Genomic DNA, 9,868 nt, shown 5'->3' on the forward strand with positions numbered 1-9,868 from the left:
GGTTCGATTTGGGTAGTCACTACACGTATATCAAATATCATCAGTGCCTTCTAACCATCATGGTAGAGTTTAAATTGACAAAGAAGATTCATAATATTGTGAGAAATTATTTTGACAAATGTTGGCAGTTTCCGATTTCTGAGGCAAAGAGAGAAATCATCGCCAATAATTTTTCCAAAGCTGGGTTAACAGGGAACGCTACTGGGAAGTCAGGTAATCCAAAAATGCGAATGAATTCGTGCCCCATAAACAAGACGACGCTATATGTTATTGCGAGAAAATATAATGGAGAAAACTAATGCTAACTTTTTTGATTTTTCATTATTTACAAAACAAAAAAATCTATTTGGGCCATGCACCATAAGAACGTCTTAAGGAAATGAAAAACATTTAATTGAAAAAGATTTCTCAAAATGAAATGAATTTATTTCGCCATAGTAACTACAAAACGTATCGAATTAGTTAATTTTTGGCGGTAGACGATAAAATTATCAGAAAATTGTTAGAAGGATTAGAAAACGGAGGTGGTTTTCACTGATCAACTTGTGTTGTCAGCTGAGGAAAGTAGAAGTCAGTAATTTTAGTCGTTTGACCTTTTTTGTGTATTTGTTGATTTGGTTGGCTTATTGTTTTGTTAAACAAATTAATCGAAATCAATGAAAATGTTCTTTTGATTTCACATTCTTCTGCTCGGCAAGTTGGGTGAATTCGCCTTTCGTTTGGGTATAGAAAATGAGGAAACCTTAGACAATTTCTCACAAATGTATTTTGTTCTTGTGCGTAGAAAACTTTTAACAGTAACGAGGAATATCCATAGTGCACAATACTAAGTGTGTCAACTAAGCGGTAAACGTCAAAATTCAAACAGCCTCGCTCATCTGATGCAAGTCTCAGGTCTGGAGTTGCATTTTTGGTACGTAAGACTACTTTAAGCTTACTTGCGATTCATAGTTTAAAAAAATTTAGTAGTATACAAAAATGAAAAAGTTGAATATATTTCCTCGGAAATATAAATAATACACGATATGTGATCTCCAATAGTGCGAAAACCTACAGAAAGCGAAAATAATTTAAATTAGAGTGAAAAAAGTCAGGAGAAACTTAACATAATATGGAGCGCCCAACTTGTAATATGTGTTCCTAAAGCACAATTTCAGCAGGGCTGTTTACACAAGTCGATTGTCTGAACGATTTTTCTACGTTTAATCAAATGTATAAGAGCAAATTTACATAAACGCTTTGGTCGCTTCAAAGCGAAGATAACGGCAAGGCGTTTCATTTTTTTTGCGTATAGCGCTGTCAAACCGTATGCACGCAACCAAATCGTGTATATTAATCCGCCTTTTTTTGCGATGCTTCGCCAGACTGATGCGTTCAATTTAAGGCCGCACCTATATATTGAGTTGAGAAATTGTCAAAGGTTTTTACAACCCTTTCGTTTCAAAGCGAAGAAAATGGCAGAAAGTCCCATTGTTATATTATGGGCCTGTCAAAGCGTCAGATCGAAGCAACACGACCAAAGCGTATTTGTAAATCCGCCTTAACGTATGGCGCTGTGAAAGTCCCTCGCAAATAAAACATTTTTTCTGCAATAATATTGTTGCTTTTTTATTTAAAAATGCTGTTACCACATTCTTGTATTACACAAATATAATGGACTTGGGTATAGAAAATGAAGAAATACAAAAAAATATTTTACCGATCTACATAAAAAGCTTTTAACAACAATTTGAAAAACTGCGTTTTCTTTGCTTTTTAGACTTAGAGAAATTAACCTCATTTAGTAAATTATTTTAATAAATATCTCTAAGGCAAGGTGCACATGAGGCTACGCGTCATAAAAATAAAAATAAATGTAAGGCGCGATAGCCTCCGTAGAGATTTTACGCCGAGCTTCTCTTCCAATTTGCGTCGTGCACCTTTTAATGTTTCCTGCAAATTGGCCGGACGGGACCTACTTGTTTTATGCCGACTCCGAACGGCATCTGAAAGGCAGATGAGTTTTCACTGAGATCTTTTCATGGCAGAAATACACTCGGAGTGCTTGCCAAACACCCGCTTAGACAAATTTTCTACTAATTGAAAAACCTTATTTCTAAAATTTTGATGTTGCTTTGCCCGGGGCGTGAACCCAGGATCTTCGTTGTAGTAGGCGGAGCACACTCTCATCACACCACCGCGGCCGTCATAAACGCGTATTCGACGCTGCAACCGAAATATGTACGCTGTGATGTCGAACACATGTACTTGAATGGAGAGCTGCGCACGAGGCGTCAACTGCATGAAAGCGACAAAGCATGAAAGTGGCATGTAGCTAGGCGTACAGCAATGTTGGTCGCTAGGCGTAAATAGTTACGCCTAGAAAAGAGCAAGAAGATGTTTGTTTACAATTTTTCGTGTGCAAACTTTTTTTTTACTCTTTTTCACTTATGCGCGGTGGTGAAAACTTTCCTTCTTAATTTCATACACAATCAACTTTTGTATAAGGTAATTATACAGCATAAATTAATTTGTTTAATTTTGTTAGAAATATTTTTCTTTTTGTAGCGACGCATAGTGTAACTTTTTTCACTTTTAGGATGCCAAAATTAATAACAGCCAAACCAATGGAGCAATTCATTTGAAATGTGTGGTTGCAGATATCTAAATCTGATTTGAGAAATAAAATGGGCGTGATCCGCCCACTTTTTCCCCTTGCCCTCATATAAGGTGAAATTTCACATAATCATATTTTCTACTTTAAAAGCATTTTCCAGTGCCAATATAAATAAAAATAGTTTATATTTATTTACTTTAGCTTAGAGGCTTTTGATTAATATTTAAAAAATTCAAACACAACATAGGTACATATATTTGTAAAAACTGAATCGAAATACATACTTATAAATAAAAGGTAATATTTTAACTGGTATAAGGTTAGTCGGAACCAATATCGTCGACATGCTCTGGTTCAGATAATAAGCCAATAACTTCACTAGTTAATGCTCGCCGCTTTGACCTAAGGGTTTTCCGCAAACTGTTTGTGAACGGGTCTGACGATATCAGCAATCTGGGCAGCAGATCCAAATTACTACAAATTCTGGACTTTTTTGTGGTGAAAAGTTCACGATAGTTTCGTGCATCTTTGTTTCTGGACTCTTGAGCTTCTTGCGAAAGTTGACCAACTTCTTTCCGGAATCTATTTTGGATATGTTCGTTCTTCTTTTTCATCTTTTCCTTCTTTTCTTCGCCCCGCACACACCAGGTCTTCATTTCCATTCGATAAGCGATGTGTAGCATACATTCCATGCATCGTATCCAAGAATGTAAAGGGGGAAATTCCGAAAGCCAGAATGCTTTTGTCAACATTTCGCTCCGAAAGGGCTCGCATATTGTTCATATCTTTTGGAGAAGCCCCACATATGTAGCACTTTTGCGATGATGTATGTATATGCCGACAGAGCGTTAGGTAGACGTTTATGTGATGTATACATACATATGTATATTCCCGAAGCACTCAATTGCTTAGAAGTATCACCCATAATGGCCGACCCTCAGGTAGGCGTGCATACATAACATAAGTTGATGGGATAGGGGCACAAATCGTTAATTATGGGAAAACTCATATGACGAACAATGAAGGCTATTCAGTGCACAAGTTTCCTTTTTCTGGGTTTTCTACCATTTCAGGTATAACTGTCTTTTTTGGGATCTAGTATTGTAGACTTGAATTTAGGACATACCATTGTTAGGTCACTGCGCTTCTTACGTGAGCGAGAGCATAGATACCTTAAGTTGGCGATTACAAAGAAAAACACAAAATTTCGCAATGGTTTGTTTTTTTATCTAAAAATATATGAAATTCCCTTTAATGTGTATGTATTCGTTCACTGGAATTGGGCGGAATCAGGCAAGTTTTATTCTATTGAAAACGAAAAATTTTCTAAGCTTACCAAACTTTTAGTGGCTGTCTAAAACAAAAAAAAGAAATTAAAAAAAAAATGCCTACATGGGTGAAACTTACCAAGGCTGTTATAAACTACCCAGGTATATTAAATAAAATAGTTTGAGGTCAAAACAGGTATCGAAAAATCCACCACGTGACCACAAATTTTGGATTGTGTAATGATTTTTACACTTGTTTCAATTATCCAAGTTTCATAATGCTTATCATGGTGATCGTGGGGTTTTTACTTTGCTGTGTATACATATTCTTAAAAGTTGGTTATTAATCTGTTGCATGTCAAAACATTTTTGAGATTGGAGAACATTGTTTTTTGGACTTTTGGCATCCTAAAAGTGAAAAACGTTGCACTGTGCGACGCTTGGAAGTAGAGGAATTGTAGCTACATGAAATATCTTGTACGCGTCTATGACATGTAGCCTCGTGTGCACATTGCCTAACTCTGAACTGGAAAATTTTCACCACGATATAAAATTAAAATGTTGCTGAACACAGCAGCACTTATGTGACTACATACATAAACCCTGTTTCAATCTTTTATGTCCCTGCACAGAACCTAAATTGACCGTTTTCAACAGAAACAATAATAGCAACCAAGTTTTTCCCGTTATGCCGAGTGCGTGTTAGAAATAAGTCAACACACTTGTACTTATCCACAATGGGAATATCAACAGGTCGAAGAGGGTTTTAGGGAAAAATTTCTGTGCGGACCTAGAATGCACCAGTGATACGGTGCGACTGAGGAAAGTCCTATCTATGGGAGATGCAGTCCAGAGACTATTAAAAAAGGTCCCCGGGCAATGGTCACACAGAAGTGAAGAGTTCCTTGAGGCAGATGATGCGGAAGAGTCATGTAAGAACGTCTACTAATACGGACCTGGCAATAAAAACTTTTGCCAAGTTCAAATCGCAGGGTCCAGATGGGATATTCACTGCTATGCAGTCACCTGCACTCGAAAGACTACAGGCTTATTACTTTGACATCTTTTGTAATTTAAACCCTAGGGGGATTAATAGATGCGTATATTAAATCAAATACGAATGAGAAATTATTATCTTGAATATCACATCATTACACTATAGGCAAGTCTGTCGATACTGCATTGCATAGGATGGTCATGAATATAGAGAAAGCCCTGGAACACCGGGAATATGCCCAATGTGTTTCTTGACATTTCTGGAGCTTTTAACAATGTCTCGAAATGAGCAATCATGGACAGTCTCAACTCGATTGAAGTAGCGGCCTTAACTCATTTCTTCGGCTCCATCTAAAGCTGCATATTGTTCACATCGCAACAAGGTGTATGCGAGGCAACAAAATCTGTAATTAGAGGAACACCGCAGGGTGGGGTTTTATCACCATTGCTGTGGACGCTACTTTTCAACCAACAGCTTAGGCGGTTTTACGGAGGACCAGTCAAACTTACGGCATAAGCAGATGACGTTTCAGTCATCACAAGCGGAGAATGCCTAACAACAATCAGCTCTCTGATGGATCAGGCACTTTGAAATGTACATGTATGGGCATCTGGAGCCGATTAGTTGGCAAAGGAGGGTGCATAACTCGCTGCATCCATGGCAGAAGTAGGAACAGGTGACCACGGGAAATCAGATGATTGATACTTTTTTTTATATGATTTGACACTTCAACTTCCGACGCAGAACGATTTTAACATTAGCCCATTTATTTACAAGAACAAAGTACATGGAATTTGAATTTATATTTGTTTGTACATATGTCACCGTGCCGCCATCTTGTATGGTTCCGCCGTGGCAGAATCGACGGTGGACGTCCCAATCCGTATGGGAGTAATGAAAAGGAGACAGGAGTTGCCTTTGATCAATCAAGCAGGAAAGTTGTCGACAATAGCGCGGGGCAGCAAAATTTCTGAGATCATGTGCAAAGCCTACGATATTATACTCACAAAGTGGCTCATAACTCTGAAGAGAGAAGACTGAAGGCTCACGATGGGCATACTAACTGGACACTGCCTTCTAGCGTCATATGCTTATAGATTAGGCCTTAGCAGTAACAGCAAATGTAGGAAGTGCGAGCTGCAGGAGGAAAGGGTTGAGCACGTTTTGTGTTCGTGTCCTGCGCCTGCTAGGTAAAGACAACAGTTATTAGCGGCGGCAGAGTTGCTAGGTCTCCGGGCACCAGTTAAGCTAGGTCCTAGAAAATTTCTAGTATTTGCCAAGAGTACGGAGTTGTACTATTTCATAAGTCCTGGCATCTAATTGGTGCTCATTTGCTTGGTCGTCAAACTAATTCTGGTAACATTATGGACACATTAATTGTATGTGGGGTCTACATTGACCGGCCAGTTAAACCTAACCGAACATGGAAAACTTTCTACGTTTCCTTTTTTTCTAACAGAGAGAAAACCTCTAGTTTTAAACTTTTCAGTGAAAATACCTCAGGAGTCATGCTATTTCCTTATGAGCCTCGCTAAGCAGTACACGAATCGGGGTAAGAAAATTTCCAAAAAACTGCAAAATCTTGAGTTAAGAGTAAGCCCCGGGATTTCGTACCTTATACTTGACGAGGCCTACAAAAAAAGTAGCATTATTGTCCAGGTATTTTTCGGTGTCACGCAGTGTTATTCGTGATTCTGTTGTACTCACACATCTTTGCGGAAGGGTGTTCTGCGCCGAAGGGTAAATTGCTTAGCCAATGTTGGGCGTAATAGCTTTTTCTGAATATAAATCCTATGGCCCCGTCCCTAATTTTTATGTAAATAAGTAAAATGCTTTAATTTTCACTCACGGATTATTGATACCGTTATCAAGACACGACTTTCGACACCTCTTCTGACATTTAGTTTCTAAGGCCGGTGTGGTGTGGTGCTAGCGTGCTCCGCCTACCATACCGAGGGTCCTGGGTTCAACTTCCGGGCAAGGTAACATCAAAAAATTAGAAAATAAGTATATCTAATCGGGGTCGCCCCGGAAGTGATTTGGCAAACACTCCTAACGTACTGCTGCCATAAAAAGCTTCTCAGTGAAAATTCATCTGCCTTGCATATGCCGTTCGGAGTCGGCATAAAAACATGTAGGTCAATTCGTAGGGAAATTTAAAAGGAGCACGACGCAAATTGGAAAAGAAGCTTGGCCCAAATATCCTGAGAGGTAAATCGAGTACTTAACTTTTTTGATCAAGTATATAAATAATAGTCCTTAGTTGGTCCAACACTATATACACCATCCATGGTATTTCTAGGCAGAGAACCGTTTCGCTAGCACTGCCTCCCGATGAAATGGGTTTCCGCGGATAATTTTCGAACCGGAAAAACATTAAGTTTCCGCCTCGGATTTTAAATTTTTTCATAAATACGCGTGCTCGAATACCGCTTTCAATCACTTTTGGAAATCAAAAATTAGACCACCAAGGTGCAAAACAGGCCAAACTTTTTTTTAAATGAATAAATATGATTTTGTCGATCAATGGTCAATGTTATGAAAATTAAACAATTTCGCGTGCTCTCACAAAGCAAGGAGTCTTATATTTAAGTATTCATCTAGCGTCCTTATTGTTATACTTACATACTTTATTGGCGCTTAACCGTTTAAACGGTTATGTCCGTCCAACAAGGCGCGCCAGTCGTTTCTTCGCTGCTATAACTGGCTTCGACCAAGGGCATTTAAATCGTTTTTCACCTGCTTCTTCCTATGCTTCCGATAAAAATATTTTCTTTCATCGCATTTCTTGGATTGCGGTGATATCTGCTTTTGCCTCCACTAGTATATGAACCAGCTGCACCAATCCCATTAAGGGAACGGACATTTAAGGTGCATGTCATCAAACATTTGCAGGGGTCGCCATCATTAAATGGTTGTCATTTTTATCCGTGAATTTTTGTTGCTTTTCATTGGAGTGTGGTTTAACGTGTGCAGGTCCTAATCGCAGCGCAAAAACTGCTCAGTGGCGATACTTGTACGTTTATATAGCGAGCCGCTTGAGCCAACTTCCTACATCTGCTATCATTGACCTAGCCTAATTTAAAGGCATGTGACGCCAGAAGGCAGTGTCCAGTCAGAATACCCGTCATTAGTCTACAGTCCTCTCTTTTTAATGATAGAAGCAACTTTGTTAGTCTAAGGTTGTAAGACCTGCACATAATCTTCGACACTTTACAGCCCCGCGCTTGAACCCACGCCTTTCCTGCTTAGTCGATCATGTGCACCTCTCGCCTTCGCTTAATTTCGCCCAGTCTAATTGGGACGTCTACGGAGCATGCTTCAAGGGATGCGCCCTTTTTAGCCAGTCCATCCGCTTTTTCATTCCCATCTATTCCCATATGCCCTGGGACCCAATATAGATGTATGCTTCTCCCTGTCCCGATTCTCTCCAGGGACTGCTTACACTTAAATTACTTGTACTGCTCCGTACAATAATCTGGGATCCAGAATAAAAAGCGAAGACAATGCCAACCCACAAACCAATCGGAGAACCAAAAAGTGCTTCCATAGACTGGGTAGAAAATTTAAAAACAGAATAGTCTTTCGAAGCCTATATTAATCTTTCATCATATCTATCCTGATATATTGCTCGGTATCATGGCCGGTGCCGAGAAAAGATGCGATGACCGTGATACAGTATATGTATATTGAATGAGGTTTAATCCTCAGCTGTAGGAGATTTGTGCAGACATGAGCATAGTGCAATGTTTACAAGTCAGACGGGTTCTTAGGAGGGGAGGGGAGACCTCCACTGAGTTATGAAAATAGGCACAACCTTTTTGGTGCTCTCATCTGGCGCCAGTAAGCTGGAATGTCTGGATTAACTTGCCGTTTAAAAGACTAGTGTATATCGTTATAAATTTTGCAATTTATGCAATGTTTTGACCATTGGAAAGTGCTATAAAGTTTCTTGAAAACAAGTCACTGGTTGAAAATTCCATTGAGAATTAAGGGTAAAAGTCTTATTGAGAGGTCCACTGCTAATACGCTACCAAAAATATCGAGAGGTGTCAAACGACGCGTCTTGACATCAGTATTGAGAATCCGAAGGCGGAAAATAAAAATTTTAACTCGCAAAACACTTATGTTCACAATTTTTTTGTGGGTACATCAAAATTACAACAACCACATGAAAATCGCCAACTTCAACTGCAAATATCTCAGGACAGAGATAAAGTTTTTATTTGCCGGATTATTGTTGTCGAGGTCAATACGCATCTTTTGACACCTCTCTCGATATTTTCGGTAGCGTATTAGAAGTCGACCCCTCAACTAGACTTTTACCGAATTAAGAACTAAGATATTAAAGTGATGTTTATTTCCTTATTGTAATGCTGATTTTATTTCATAAAAACTTACCACATCACCAAGAGGATAAATCCTCTTGTCATCACATTGAGCGCCGTTTGAAGCATCTTCAGTTAACGCTGATAAGGCACTTTAATTGACAGAAATCGTTAGTTTATCTGTCGAATGAATTGTCGCTTAGCGTTAAAACAAAATAGAGTAAACGGTTCTAAGGCTACAATTAAGTTTCAAATACGATCAGTTGATGCATACTAGAGCGTACGATTTCTCGAACTTGTTCGAGAAGAGATTTCTCGCGAGTCTCGCCTTTTCGCGAGATTCTCGAATCTCGAATTACTCGTAAGGCTCGCGAGCTTCTCGACTTTCAATTCTCGCGAGATTCTCGAATCTCGAAATACTCGCGAGCTTCTCGACATTCAATTTAATCGATTCATTGGCTGTTTTATATAGAGCTTATGATTTCTTCTGAAGCGCAAGCGAAAATTTCCACAAAAACACAACTAAAAAACACCGAAATGTATAGAATACTGCCAATGCAGCGTCTGAATTGAAAGTCGAGAAGCTCGCGAGTATTACAAGTATTTCTAGATTCGAGAATCTCGCGAGAAGCTGTGCGCTCGATGTCTCGTTAAAAAAATAAAATATTGTGAACAAAAT

This window comes from Eurosta solidaginis, chromosome 2 (assembly GCF_040869045.1).
Source record: "Eurosta solidaginis isolate ZX-2024a chromosome 2, ASM4086904v1, whole genome shotgun sequence".
NCBI classification, from domain to species: domain Eukaryota; kingdom Metazoa; phylum Arthropoda; class Insecta; order Diptera; family Tephritidae; genus Eurosta; species Eurosta solidaginis.